The sequence below is a fragment of the Poecilia formosa genome, unplaced genomic scaffold, assembly GCF_000485575.1.
Source record: "Poecilia formosa unplaced genomic scaffold, Poecilia_formosa-5.1.2 Scaffold102, whole genome shotgun sequence".
Classification (NCBI taxonomy): Eukaryota; Metazoa; Chordata; class Actinopteri; order Cyprinodontiformes; family Poeciliidae; genus Poecilia; species Poecilia formosa.
Window position 1 is genome coordinate 918,916 of NW_006800041.1, and position 15,676 is coordinate 934,591.

General features: G+C 39.4%; 1 protein-coding gene across 6 annotated transcripts in view; it reads left to right on the top strand.

The window, feature by feature from the left end:
* esrrga (estrogen-related receptor gamma a) overlaps positions 1–15,676 on the top strand; it is a 263,653-nt gene that overhangs the window by 169,408 nt on the left and 78,569 nt on the right. The window contains exon 1 of one of the 6 annotated variants that reach the window (XM_016674829.1): positions 12,815–12,955. The exons of the other annotated variants lie outside the window; for them this stretch is intronic. The gene's annotated coding sequence lies outside the window, so the exon portion shown is untranslated. Of the gene's footprint in view, positions 1–12,814; positions 12,956–15,676 lie in introns of those variants that run through there. 6 annotated transcript variants of the gene reach the window in all.

The window sequence follows — 15,676 nt, forward strand, 5'->3', positions numbered from 1 at the left end:
CTCTGAAAAAAATGGTGAGAATATGGCAATGTTCTCCAGCTTATTATATACATTTTTGCTCTGTTATTAAATGTAGATCAAATCTAGTCCATGGAGACACCTAAAAGGCAAAAACAAATTATGATATTTACGTCACACAGGCTTGAGGTTGAGCGGACAGCAGGCACTGTGGGAGGCATAAGCTTGGTGTAACACTGATACGCTGACTTTTGTAACCACAATTCAGTCACAGCCATTTTGTACTTTGCACAGGCAGAAACTCAGTCATGACAGACTTGGACTGATATCAGTGGTACTTAATCTTGCGCAACATCTCTGGTCAGATGTTTCCAGTGAAGAATCAAACCCTTAATCAGAAGATTGTTGCTCTATCACTGAGCCAGAGTCACAAATATTAAAATGCCCTTGGACAAGACACTATCCTTCTGATTGTGGAAAGTAGTCAAAGTGTGAAATGTGCTGCTCCCTACTGACAAGCCATGTTGAATGAAAAGCAGTATTGTATTGTTTCAGTATCTCAAAATAAATCATTCTGAATGATACAACTCTCTAGAATCACTGCTTTAAATGTTCTTAAATAAAGAGAATGTTTATTTTATCACAGAGATCCAAAATGTCATGCTTATCCTCTGATACATTATTTTACACCAAAAGCTGCTTCTGCTTCCTCGCTCTGCTACAACTTCTCCATCCGTTCCTTCAACTGTCATTTCAGAATCACCTCAGCTATGTTTCTCTCTCATAGCTCTCTTTCTTGTTGTCTAGACTAACATCTTTCTTCTGCATGAAAATATTACCAATTAAGTTGCTGTTTTGGCAGAGTGGCATAAAAACTAAGAGACATTTTGGTGCTTGGCTCTCAGCAACTATACAGGAATACCAAGATTTGAGGGAGAAGCGGTGCGTTCCCCTCCCTCCCGACGTTCCACCCACCTTCTTCTAATCCTCTAAAAGCACTTAGGAGATTGGCGCTCTCCGCCTGCCTCTGCCTGCTCATCTACCCTGTTGGTCGCCACAGCAGCTGATTGGAGGAGTTGCGGCTCCTAATTGGATCATGAGGGTGTGAGGCAGGCGACAGCAACCACATTATGGGAAGCTGACTTTGTGCAGAGTAACCCTGCCAGGATCACCCTTTCCACGAGTATGCAGGTGTGTGTGTGTGTGTGTGTTTACACTGGTTGACCCCAATGTGACTAAGAGCCTCCGTTTATCAAGGTATGCTGGCTGAGGCTGTGGGAGAGGATAGACTGATGAACAACAGAATAGAAAAACAGAGAAGAGTAAAAAGATGAGAAAACTAAGTAACAATAAAAAAGAAATGAGAGAAGGAAATTAGCTAAGGAGGTGAGAGCAGAGCATCAGAGCAGCTGAGCTTTGATTTTCCTTTTTTTTTTTTTTTTTTTTTTTTTTTTTTTTTTACAAACTTTTAACTTCCTTTGTAACCGCAGGGGGCAGGGTAGGATTGATGACATGATGCAGTGAATTAATCCTCCTGAATCTTGTGTTTGTGCATTGTGTGTGTGTGCGTGTGTGTGTGAGAGAGTGTGGGTATCTTTCACTTTGGTGCAAAGTGACTGTGTTGTCCGTTACGGTGTAAACTGATAGCGTCACTGCTCTTTGCCGCATTATGTGGAGCGTGGATCTGTACATTCAGTTTCCTTACTGCAATCTATATCACACCATCATGAACACCTGATCCCACTGAACTAGCGGGCACAACAGCAAGGACTATTTCTAATCGTTTTGGCTCGAAACCTTGACTTTATCCCACATGCATGCACGTTATTCTGTTTGTAAGACAGGAAAGTAAGGATTTACCTAAGATTTAGGTAACTTAAAAATCCATAATTTGTTCCAATAAATAAAGAAAAAGTAATTTGAGTGATCAGTTATTTTGGTGGCAAAGGAAGAAGCGTCATTGATTTATCATCTATTATTTTTCATGAATATAATTGGGCTGCAAAATAACTTTGGAGATGAAAAAGGTGCCAAGCAGAGCTTATTCTTAGTTTATGATGATCAGACTAGATTTTAAAACAATATTGAAAATAGACAAGTTTGAACATTGTCTTTCTCACCCAACTAATGGGAACTCACTGGATGTTGAATTTGAGTTTGATAGCTTTGACTTCATTACACATCGCCGTAGGTATGAAGTACCTTGGAAAAGTATTCCCTTGAACTTTTCACATTTTGGCATGTGAAACTTTGATGTTTCACTGGAGTTTTATATAACAGACCAAAGTAAAGTGGTGCATAACTATGAGGTGAAACTAAAAGTATATGTGATTTTCAACATATTATTTGAAGAAGAAAAGAAAATCAGTGTGATGTGCATATTTATTTACCCTCTTTTATCATGATCCTTTAATCCAATGCAACAAAAATTCCTTCAGAAGTCACCTAATTAGTAAACAGCATCCATCTATTACGTAATATAATCTCAGCACAAACACAGCTGTTCTGTGGATGCCTCAGAGCTTTATGGGAAACATCAGTGCACCAACGGCACTACAAAGACCACGAAACACCGCAGCTAAGACGGGGATACACCAAACAGCACTCCAAAGTTCGGACATCTCAACTAGTATTATTCGATCTCTCATGTGGAAATGTAAAGAGCAGGGCACAACCGCAAACCTGCCAAGACGGACCAGCTGAGGTGAACATTAGACAGTGGAGCAGACAAGAGGCTCATGGTGACTCAGAAAGAGCTGCAGAGATCCACAAGTGGCGCGTCTGTCGACAAGGCAGCAATTACTAACGTAGTCTTCAACGCTTAAGCACTGTGAGTCTGATCTTTAAAAGGTTTTAGTGAAGCATGGTGTTGGCAGTGTCACCTAAATCTTATGTAAATACTTAGTTTCCTGTCTTTTCTTCGGCAAATTCAAAGGAGCTGAATACATATCCACAGTACACGTTTCAGATTTTTGCCAAAAATATTGACCGTACGCCTTACCGTACTTCTACTTCACAGCCATGTACTTTTTGTTGCTCTATTCCATCAAACACCAGTGAGTTTTGTATATAACAGGACAAAACCCTCATAGGGGAGTAAAGCTTCTGCAAGGTAATGAAAAGAGTGTTTGCGTTTGGCCTTGTATTTGGTACATGCAAGGCCTAGTTTTCTAACAAATATTACATTGTGTGGACCTAGTGTACCCTCTTGGGCCCAAAGCAGTGCTGCTTCACATGTCCTGAAAGCACAGAGCTCCAGTTAGTGACAATGGGCATGTAATGGTTAGGTTTAGGCTAAGTGGTAGGGTTAGGCTACAGAAATGAATGAAAAATGAATAGAAGTCAATACAAAGTCCCAGTGAAGATATAAAGACATGCTATGTCTGTGTGTGTGTGTGTGCAGGGTGTGTGTGTGTGTGTGCGTGCATGCAGTGTGTCAAGTGCGACAGTACAGCGGGGGCGTCTGATCCCTCCACCTTTTAAGAACATCAGAGGGTGTGAAAAGCACTGATTGCCCTAACCGCTCTCATTGGGACTCAAACCCCCGGCTTAGTTGTGCTTCAGCGAGTTTGAAGAGACAAGACAGAGTGAGCGAGATGTGTGCACTCGTGAGTGAGAGAGTGAAGATGAGGTAGAGGAAAACGAGAGAGACAGCGGGACAGAAGAGAGAGGTTTGGAAGGAATTAGTGATGAGAAGTAGAGGAGGCACAGACAGGAAATCAAAGTTGGCACAGGAAGCACGGAGTAAACTAACAAACTGGAGTAAGACGAGTCTGTCGACGACAGAAACGGCAGAAGGCCGACGGACAGGAAAAAGATGAGATGGAATTAGTGAACAAAGTGAAGGCAAGATTGTGAGAGGGACAATTAATAACCAAGCGCTTTGTTATATTTGTTATTCATCTTTAGATAATACCAATGTTCAAGTTAAAAAGACACCAAAAATGTAGACCAATCTATAAATGATTTTTAGAGGAACCCAAAATAAACAATTCTTCATGTGCTCTCACTTCTAAATGATAGTTACTGTGCATCAAAATAAAAGCATTTTCACTGCTGTATTTCTACTTTTCGGCTGTAGTACAAAGGATGGTTTGTTCCCATGAAACATTACAATACTGATAATTTATTAACTTCTTTGAAAGAATACTTCTTTAGAAATGTGAACTGTGGACGCTGACGACACCAGTCTTTTCCACGGTCCCATCAGATTGTTTGTTGGAGCTAAAATTAACCCTCAGTGGGCCAAGAGAAGCAGCTTTGTCATCATCCGCTGTTGCTTATGAATGTCACTTGATTTGCCGACGTACTGGGAACACAATATAAATGTAGAAGTTAATTAAAGTCCATTGAAACATACAGTCCCAGCCCTAATAAATTCAGAATTTCCTTAATAATTGAAGGTAATATAGTTACCTGATTGTGTTAAAAATACATTCACAATACTGAATGGACTGAGAAAGAGGGAGATTCCTCTCTTTCAGCTCTCTTTTTCTGCAAACTTGAAGACATTTCTTACTAAAACCATACTTTTGGAGTTAAACCAATTTAATACACTAACAACTTCCATTGTATGAACTTTAAGGTGTTTCACAATGGCCTTAAATAATGACCCTAACTGAAACAAAATGCTTGATATGAAACCTAATGGAGAAAGAAGAAACTCACTCACACACACATGCTACACACATTAGGGTGGGGGTCAGGTGTGGGGTTAGGCTGTGAGGGTCTCTAATAGGTTCCCTTGACACATGAGGTGTCAACAGTGGAGACAGAGATGTCAACACACTCACACGTGGAAATGCTAAAACAACCAACACACTCAGCCAGACACGCCCAAGTGCCCAGATCTAATTCACTCAGTAAAGATGTTGGACAAATAACGAAAAATGAATAGTGCTCACATTTAAATATATTTGTTTCACAGTTTCATTCTAGTTTGAACAGTTTCACACTTGCCTTGACTCTTTCTCCTCTCCTCCCTGAAAACAGGACAGATTATCTCTTTCATAATGCTCCACACACATTTCGTTATCTTTTGTTGTTGTTGTTTATCTTGTGCCTGCTTGCGTTTGACCGTTCCTCATAAGAACTATGTTTTCTCTCTGTGTGGCATATAACATGTGAAATGATATGTCCAGCGTGTGCGCTCGTTGGCCAGCATATGTTTGAGTGAGTGCATTTGTGCGTGCGTGTCGTTATGGATTGCCACATTGTGGACCTGACAGGATCATAATTACAAGCAGTGATGAAATCTACCAAGTGTTTTCTCCCTGCATGGCTGCACGCGTGCGCGCGCGCGTGTGTGTGTGTGAGAAGGTGTGAAGGAGTTTGTATGCGTTAAAAGTATGCTAGAAACAGTACAGGTTTGCAACAGGAAAACCATATTTGCTTATGTGATGCCCATATGTTTCTGAATCAGTCCCTGTGTGTGTGAAAATGTTTGANGCGTGTGTTTGTGTGTGTAATATTTGTCATCCATGGCAGCACGCTCCCTGTTAGCACACGGTAACCATGATCACACTTCCATCTTCCCGCTAATAGGACCATGAGACAGATAGATAGATGGATAGGTGGATAGATGGATAGATAGATGGATAGATAGATTCTTTATAGATCAATTGTTACTGCACTTATTTGGTGTCACGTATCGCAGTGAGTGTCACACTCTGACCCATTCACCACATAAAGGCATTCCCCCCTCTTTCTTTGGCCTGTGATCCAGCCGTACCTGCCTATAGTAAAATCACAGGGAGGGGAAAACGGTCTGGAGGTGTCGGGGAGGAAGAAGATGGAGGAAAGATGAGAGGAGTCAAGAGAGAGAGGGAGCGAGCGAGAGAGGGAGAGAGATGGGAGGCGCTCAATTTGCCATCACGGGTGCAACGGGGCAGAAAGTATCTAAGAAAGTGGATGAGTATCCTTGTGTTTGTGTGCATGGGAGAGGGGGAGAAACGAAAAGAGAGAGTGAACGTTTGTGTGTGTGCGTGTGTGTCTAACAAGGGAGAAAAGACAACTCATTTGAATGTCAGATACAGGGAAGCGTGGCGTGCAGGGCAGGAGGAATGAGGCGAGGAGGGATGAGAAGAATGAATATGGATTACTGGGATGAAGATTCTATTATTTTCTGCCCGTCTCTCTGATCTCTTTGTCGCAGTGCTATAGGCCTGCGTGCGTGTCTGCGTGTGTGTGTGTGAGAAGGTGTGAAGGAGTTTGTATGCGTTAAAAGTATGCTAGAAAAAGTACAGGTTTGCAACAGGAAAACCATATTTGCTTATGTGATGCCCATATGTTTCTGAATCAGACCCTGTGTGTGTGAAAATGTTTGACAACATCTGTAGTTACTTTCAGCGTCTGTTTTATGTTTAAGAGAGCTACAGAGTATTTTCAAAAATGTGCTTTTCAGAACTTTTAGATAACAAGACGACAATCATAATTACATTTTAGGTAACATAAACATATCTATAAGCACACAGGTATGTTGTGTATTGTAATAATTACCAGAATAGTTATTTTTAATAAGATTGTTACATTTATTAAGTAACTGTCAGTGCTGAGCACAAATGTTCTAAGTTTAGATTTCTTTTGTTCGTCATCTTTACAAAGTAGCTCAAGCTCAGTCAGACTGGACTGGGAAAGGTTTAAAACCTCCATTTTCAAGTCCTACTACAAATTAAATATTGGTCTAGGCCATTCTAGCACATTAATGTGCTTTGATCTAAAGCGTTACATTATTCCTATGGCTGTATGTTTAGGTTTGTTTTCCAGATGGTGGGTCAATATTACCCCAAACTCAGATCTTATGCAGTGTTGAGCAGGTTTTCTTCTAGGGTTGCCCTAGTGCCATTCCTTTTTACCTAAACTTGACTAACTCCATAGTCCTTGTTGAACAAAAAAATAAAAAATCATAACCATAACATAAAGCTGCTAAGAATTTGAAAATAAATCAGATTAAACTTCACCAGTTTCAGGTCAGTTAGAATGATCAAAATCATATCTGCATTTATAAAATTGTGTTTTTTTATACACTGGCTTCAGTTGCATAGCTTAACCAAATCGACTTTATTTCCTGTATTTGCCACCAAAAGCAGCTCCTCATATGAACTTTTTATTGCTGTGGCAGACATGTATTTTGGTCAAGTGTGTTTTTACTTTAGTCCTTTGTAAATTATGACATCTTCCTTTGTAACATTTGCACCATAACTCCAGTGTATTTTGCTCATTCTGCCCCCACTCTTCACATTATGTTACCTGCTCTTTCTTTCGCTTGCTCTGTACCTCTCTTCGGTTGAGTGGTGAGCAGACTGCGGAAGAGGGAAAAAGATGTGAGTCTCAGCCAATTTGTCTTGACACATAGAGATGCTCAGGTGGGAGAGAGGTGTCAAACAACTAAGAGAGGGTGAAACAAGTTTGTAGCTCGGTGAGAGCTGATATGAGGAAAGAACAATGAATGAAGGAGACTAGAGAGCGGGAGAAGCAAAGAAAGAAGGACAGAGCTTATTGAACTTACAGGCAGCTGTTTGTGTGGAGGAATTTTGGCATAAGTCCAAAATGTTTATTTTTTTATTTTTTTTTGATGTTGCACACTTACCAACATCTGCAATAGACACACTCACACAGGATGTATGGTTTACACCCAGACCTGTCCCTGGTGTACTCTGCCTCTCACCCACTTACTATTAAATTGGCACCTTTTGTGTTTTCTGGAAGTTTGTTCCAGATTAGAAGAGCCTAAATACTGAATGCTGCCTCCCCATGTTTGATTCTGGTTCTGGGGACACAGAGTAGACTTGAGCCAGGAGATCTGAGTGGTCTGGGAAATTGGCACAATGATAACCGGTCTTTAATATATTTTGGTGCCAAGTCATTCAGTGCATTCAGTGATTAATAAACTAACAAAAGCATTTTAAAGTCTACTTGCTGAGTTTCATGAGCCAGTGTAAGAACTGAGGTAATGTGCTCTGTTTTCCTAGTTTTAGTGAGAACGTGAGCAGCATCGTTCTGGATCAAAGTTCTGGGTAACAGTCGCATATTTTCCTTGTGTAAAGCTACTCCTGAAGTCTAATCTCAGAATTCAATCTGAGTTTACATCAGATTGATATGTACTGGTAGTTAGTCAGACCTAACAAGCAAACGGGAAGAGAAGAGAGTAAGAATCTGCAAAAAGCAAGGACTGAATCATCCAGGAGAAGGAGAGGCAGAGTTTATTCCCAGGGTGTGCCCCTTGTGTTAGTGGCATGTTCGCCTTGTGTCGCAACAAGAGAGGGAGCGGGATTGACGGAGGGTAAGGTGTCTAATCTTTGAGGCTAAGAGAGCGTAAACTCCTCGGGGCTTGTCGTGCTCAACACCTTGTTAACCAGAAATCTCTCTTTCTATCTCAATTTGTTTCTGTCTTTCCTCTTTGCTTTCTCCTCTGCAGCTCTTTCTACCATTCTGCCCATCCGTGTATGAACAGGCAGAAAGATTCAGACATCATTGCAGATGTCTACCTTTGACACATTGTTTCCAGGTGATCTGTTGAACTGTCTGTCTGTCTGTGTAATGGTGTGTGAATGTTTTTCCCTTTCAATTATTTGTTGGAAATGTGTGTATTTAACTGATGTCAGTCTATCGTCAGGCCAAGTAAATGCCTGTCTAGTTAATTGGACTTAAGCAGAGGGTAACACAGTGTGGCAAGAAACCATTCTACTCACACACATGATGGGATGTGCATTGTGGCTTTACAGCCACAATATACTGTAGCTGTGACATTTTGTAATGTTGGTGCATCTCATGGGTAGGTAAAGAACAGCAGCTTGGCAAAAAGTCACTCAAGATGGCTTCGCTCACTCAATTGAGTTAATGTAAATTAATGGAGGAATGATGAATTTTTGTGTAGAGTGCTTTGAAGTTCTCAGACTTGATAAAGTGCTATAAAGCCATTGACCAAATTTTGTGTAATGAACAAAGAAAACGATCTTTTGAATTTGAATTCAGTTTAAAATATGACTGATATATTTTTGCAGGCATGCGTGTTATCAAAGCTTACCTTTACCCTGTCATCATGCCTTCATTTAACTAGCCCATTAGTAATGTTTGTGTTACATCTGTGATTTTAGGCTCATAAATCTTTACCGCTTGGGAGCTACTGCTTTGGAGAATCCTAAATGACTATTTGAGCTAGTCTTCCGATTTTTTTATTTATTTATTTTTTTGTATACTAACTTGTTCTCGAATGGCCTAATCAGTAAAGTGCAATGGGTCCAGCTTTTGAGCCATTTTGTGGAAACAGTTCTACAAGAAGGCATCAGTGTGGGACAACAGGGTATTATGCTGCTTAGTGCTGAGCTCTGAGGTTTCAGGATGCTGTAAAACAATGTGAGAAGCACTTTCTACACATTCAGACACTGCTGTAATGAGAAAATACTCTTAATCCAGCTCGCACATACACACACAACAACACACGCAAAGGCGTATTTCTGCTGCCGAGTCGTTTCTTGGTGAAAGCATATTGCGAGAGAAGCAGTTTAAGGACGGGCAATTATAGTTTTGGACAACGTCATTGATTTAAACTCCTGATTAGAGGAAAGGTGACAGAGGTGGTACACACAATAGCGAGTGTTGGAGCGGGGTGACGATGGGGGGGAAAATCACATAATACACACACGCACACACACACGTATGCAGAGCCTCAGTCTTTCCGTCAGTCTTGGGAATGCCTCAGTATGGCAGGGGTCCCCCCCTCGTTGCTGCTTTCATGTTCCTCACTCTGTCTCCCCCTTTCTCTGTCTCGACACACCTGACTGAAATATTGATGTCTCCCAAGCGCTGCTGTTCATGCCTAAGTGGTTGTTTTTGTTTCAAAGAACGGGTGACTGTTTCACACATCCAGACAATTACAGACACAGAGCCATGCAGTCAAGAACAGAGAGGCAAGAGCAAACTTCGTTTCAACTCCTCTGGATACAAATTCAGATTGAGGCCAATTAGAGACTAATAGTGTGATCCACTAATTTCTTTCCTTGATTTTCTATTTCAGGTTATGTTGCACCTTCAGTTGGCATCTTTCAAATAGATACTAAATATGACTTATAACTTTTTTCTGCTTTGTACGTACAAAATGAAACTGTGTAGCACATTGTTATTCTTATTGTAAATGTTTTTTTTATTTATTTTATTTATAAATTGAGATTGTTTTTCTTAAAAGTTGCCATGCAACATATTCACATATGTTATTGTGTGTAGCTTTAGTCAGCATGACATTCATCTCTCTGCTTGGCACTCAGAGACGCCTTCCTCGTCCGTGCTGACTTAGTGTTACTGTTTAACATATCCTATTAATATTAGATGAGAATTGTTTGTATCCAAGTGTACCGTTAACCTTAGTACATGTGTACGTCTACACACACAAAGCCCTCCTCATAGAACTTGTAGCTGTTCACCATCTGGTTTAAGCAAATGGACATAGATGTTCAAATTTAGTTCAAAGAGAAGTTTTTTGTTTCATTTCATAAATGTTAAGCTTCAGGGAAAACTAGCCTTGATAATTCAGACATGGAATTCTGTTTAAAAAATTAAAATGTACTATTAAAAAAACAACAACTAAGCAATGTTTAAATATGACAAAATGTATAAATATATTTTTATTGAAGTTTATGTGAACTGAGTATACTGGATAAACATAGTTTTTTCAGGGTACACTGAGAGATGAGAGATTTTATGGAAGTATTAAACATACCCTTTGTTTATTTGTCCACTAAATAAAATGTCAATAAGCCCTTAGTTTCTTTCACATGAAACAGATCCTTTCTGATTCAGGCCCTATGCATGTATTTGAGTGTAACGTGTAAGAACTTACAAAGATGTGGAGGATGTATTTTTACATAAACCTAAAAAAAAAAAAAAAAGGTTAAGTAAATCATTAGTAAAATGCTTTAGCGAATAAAATATTTATGTATTTCACTTTTTGTTTATGCTTTGGTAAAGTCTTTGACATTTGCTGTATTATAACATTCATGTTGGTGGGATTACACCGTGCTTCATATGTATGTGTGTCTGTGAGCGTCTGTTCATATGGGGTTGGTGAGATGGGGTCCTTGAGTTGTCAGGTTGTAATTGAGTAACTCTAGTTCAAATGCATCTCTATTAGTGCTGCCTATCAGTGTGCACTCACTTTGTCATTCAGAGTTTCAAGCTCAATTTTCAGACTCCCAGAATTGTATTGCTGCTTATATTTGTACCAACCCTGCTGTAGTAGTAAAATGTTAATAGATTAAATTTTCTAAAACTCAACTCTTGCTGTGGGAAAAATCCCCTTTCTTCAAGGGTGATTCCTCCAAATTGTTGATGCAGAGTTTGGGGTTGGACAGCAACTGCATTTTCTCTACTAGCTTACACAACATTGTTTCAGGTGAGTAATTCAGTTACAGTCCATCCGTAAAGTTCTCAGAACCTATCCTTACTACTGTATTGATCCACCTTTGGCTGCAATTATAGCCTCATGTCTTTTGAATATGAGGGCATTAGCTTAGCACCCAGATCTTTAGATTATTCGCAAGCTCCATCAGGTGTGAGAGGAGACACATCTACGGACAGCCATTTTCAGAACTCTCCAGAGACGTTCAGTTGTATTCACCTCTGAACTGATTTGGCCACTCCAGAACATTCATAGAGTGATTCGGAAACCACTCCTTGGTTGTGTGCTTTGGATGTTGTTGTCTGAAAATCAAACTGTCGTCTCAGTCTGAGGTCCTTAGAGCTCTGGAGCAGGTTTTCATCTCCAATGTCTCTGTGCATTGCTTCATATTTCTGTCTATCCTGACTCGTTGACACTTCATGATGTTGAAACCTCATTTCTTCACTGTATTGACCAACGTCCTCCATCATGTTCGGAGGAAAGTCATGCCTGATTTCCATGATGTCTGGCACTCAGACCAAAGAGTTCAATCTTTGCCTCATTAGACCAGAGAATTTTGTTTTTCATGGCCTTAGAGTCCTTCATGTACCTTTTGGCAAACTCCAGATGGGCTGCTGCCATGAGGCTTTTATTAAGTAGTGGCTTCTGTCAGACCACTCTACCACAAAGGCTTGACTGGAGGATTGCTGCAGAGATGGTTGTCCATGAGGAACTTTCTCCTCTCTTCACAGAGGAGCTCTGGAATTGGCCAGCTAGGAAGAGTAAAAAAGTGAAGAATTAACACTTTCCAGATGCAGTGTAAGTGCAGTGTAGTGATGGGTTGGTCATGAACGTTTCGGCTTACAACCGGGTCTTTGAAGCATACGATTTGTGCGGCTTTTCTGTGGATTTTTCTTCAACCGCCAGGGGGCTCTTTAGCAGGAAGTGAATCGTTGGAAGTGAAAATTGGAAATCAAAGAAGAAAGTGCTAATTTTCATTTAGAACAAACACATGCTAGCAGCAGGCATGACGGAGAAAGTTCTTCAAACTCATACCTGCTCATGATGGAAACAACACAAAGAAGTTCATATGATGCCGCTTTTAAGTTGAAGGCTATCGATCTGACAGTACAGATTGATAGCCGCTGGACGTAAGCTCGTGAACGAATCCATGGTTGGAGACGCAGGGCTGCGCCATTAATAGCAGATTTGTGCAAAACCGAGAGCAGCGGAGATACCAGCGGCTTATAGCCTGGTGCGACTATAAATAAAAAATTAAATAAAATAACTTTGTGGGTGCCGCTTATAGTGAGGTGCGGTCTATAGCCTGGAAAAATACAGTAGTCTTTCTGATCGGCCATAAATGTGCAGTGAAAATGCCTCACTGACAGGGGGCAGTACCGAGCCCCATAGACACAACGAGCACCAGGTGCTCTTCTTCTAGCATTGAAACGACTGAAAACAGTCGTGGGGGAAAACAACCATTCAAGGCCACTGCCTTTGGCTGCCAAATTTTTGAAAATAAGAGGAAAGAGAGACACGAACTTTTTTATTTTATTTTTTACAGCAGAATGACAGAACTATTCATGGAGGAGGATATTTGCATTGATGCAATATAAAATGAAGGTAAAATCATGTGCTCAAAATATGCTTTTATCTTTCTTGCTATTACATTGTTAGTTCTAAGCTTTAATTAGTTATGATCAAAATTAAAATATAGCTTCTATATTGTATTTTAGATTTGTACAGCTGACTATGGTGGCGTTTGTGCCTCACCAGTTATAAACCCCACCGAATGTCACTGGTATGCGGCATGCATGTGGTAAATAAACTGCTTAGCTAGTTATTTAAGTATCTTGTGTTTAGACAATATCTGTTGTATATTTGCTGACAATAATTATTTGTTGCAGCATGTAAATGTAGAGAGGTTGTTGTTAAGTCATTAAAAAGAGTACAACTAAGAAGTCTTATTGCCAAAAAAAAAATAGATCATGGGCAAAATCATCTATTTCAACAAAATCTTGTTGTTGAGATGGAAATAAGTCTTATTTTTTTCCCAGTATGACTAAGGTCATGCTAATTGGGGGGTTTGAAGTTTGATCAGAGTGTGACATCTGTGTTACAAATGACTAGAATCAAACTTTTTTTGTAATGCAGGAATAAAAAACCAAATAGGCTCTTTAGAATAATTTAAACGGTCAGTTGGTAAAAATCAGAAATTCATATTCTTACATAAAATCAATCAATGTCTAATTACTTGTTGAGGTTTTGCTCAGGAATTGGTTGGGGGTAGAGAATCGGCATCTGTGTTTTATTACCTGTTTAGTAAATGATTGTTTTGGCATTTATGTTTCCTGTAATGTTGTAGAGTTATGTAATCTCATGGTAAATTATGGCATGGAGTTAAAAACTGTTCCTGATTGAAAGGTTGAGCTCTTCCTCTAGATCACATTTCTTCTGAAGATGAAATGGTTTTATATAGAATGGGTTTTATGTATAAAAATTACCTTAATTAGCAAAATAGAGAATTTTCAGGGGGTTTTGGTTAGTTTATACATTTGCAGATCTATAGATTAGGTATGTTTTTCATTGTGCATTTACATGTTTATGTATGGCGTCAGTATGTCCTCTATGCCCCTGTATTGTTCCTCACATTCTTTTTCTTCACAAAAAGTCATGGCCTGACAAGGTGCTGTGCTCTGTAAAAATTATGCCTTGTTTATACGTATTTATTTCCCCTTGACAGTTTAATTATTTCTGGCCCCATTGGAGGAAACCACATAAAAAAAAACTCCCCATGTTCAAACAGATTCTAATTAGAAATGCTGGGAAATTAAAACAGAGTTGTTTCAAAATGCTGTCATTTTTCCAGGACCTCGTCTGAAATTATGTCTCAATCAGCACAAGCGGAAATAATTACTTGTATACCTTCTAACTGCCAGCATTTACCAAATGGCAAAGCAATTTACAGCCATCATGGCCTGAGAAGCAATCATTGGGCCAACTATAAATTCACAAGCCGACGGTTTGGAGAGCTAGATTGGAAGGAAGGGTTATAGTGGAGAATTAGAGAGAGAGATAAAGAGAAAGGGTGTGTCTTTCTCCAGAGGTTCTCCCTCAATTTCTGTTCAGTGTTTTGCGTCTTGTGTTTTCCTTTTCTCCATTTCAAAGCTTTTTTAAGGCCCTCAAACCATTCATTTCACTGTTTCACTTCTGCTTTTTTCAGGACACCTCGCCCATCATAGTGTCTTCCATCTTTTTTCTTGCATTGAGACCACGACACCAAGAATCACACATTAACACTTACACACACCTTTCAAATGGAGGAAGCTGCGATTAAGCGATTATTTTCACACACACCATTAAACATACTCATTGCTCACACAGACAGAGCCGAAAGCCTAGATAAAAACATACATGAGCAGAGACACTTAAACGGCCGCACACATTGGACTTAAAGTAATTACTCACACACGTCATTAGACACAGACGCAGATGAAGTGGAGTGTGTTTATGGTTTGTGTATCTTTTACAGTGGACTGCTTTTTTCTTGTTGGTGCAATATTGCCATCAATGTAACGTGACCAATTTTCACCTTCTCACCAAATAGCTTAACCCAAGTAAATCTTTTTTTTTTTTTAAGATTTAAAAAGATTTATACTTTTTTATTGTCCCTGCAAAAACCCATGACATCATTAGGTTTTGATTCAAGTCATATGAAGTAACAAAGGAAAAATGATTCAAACTTTTGACCTTTGTGTTTTTTCTCAAAGTTGTCACTATAGTTTTAATGCAATTTCTTTACAGTCCTCAATGTAGAGTCTGCTCAGGATAGTATCGTACTAGTGCACCAAGATGTCTGAATTATACCTGGACGTCCTCAGGAAGTTTAAGGATTCTTTCATAAATCAAATATCTGCTGCCGAACACATTGGTCAACTCACACAAAACTGTGAAAAAGAATTTGGCCCCTTGCAGATTATTTTCAGTGTTTTTTTTGTTTGGTTTTTTTTTACAACATTTAGGTGGTTTGCTTTATGAGTGATGAAATGCTATGCACATATTTCAAAAAGTTTCAGTTTCATTTTTCATTCAGCATCAAGTTTTTCCACAAGTGTTGGAGATTATCAAGACGTTTTGCAAATGTCACATGGTTGATTGTTTTTGTATTTGGTAGTGAAAACGTGACATTTAAAATTAGAATATTACATCAGCCATGTAAAACATTTTTACACAGATATGTGGGCTTAATGAAAAGTATGTTTAATACTGGCTTAAAGGTTGTACATTTTCAAAAGGTACTTTTTAATCTGACAAATGAGCCTCGTCAGAAAACATTGTCTAATT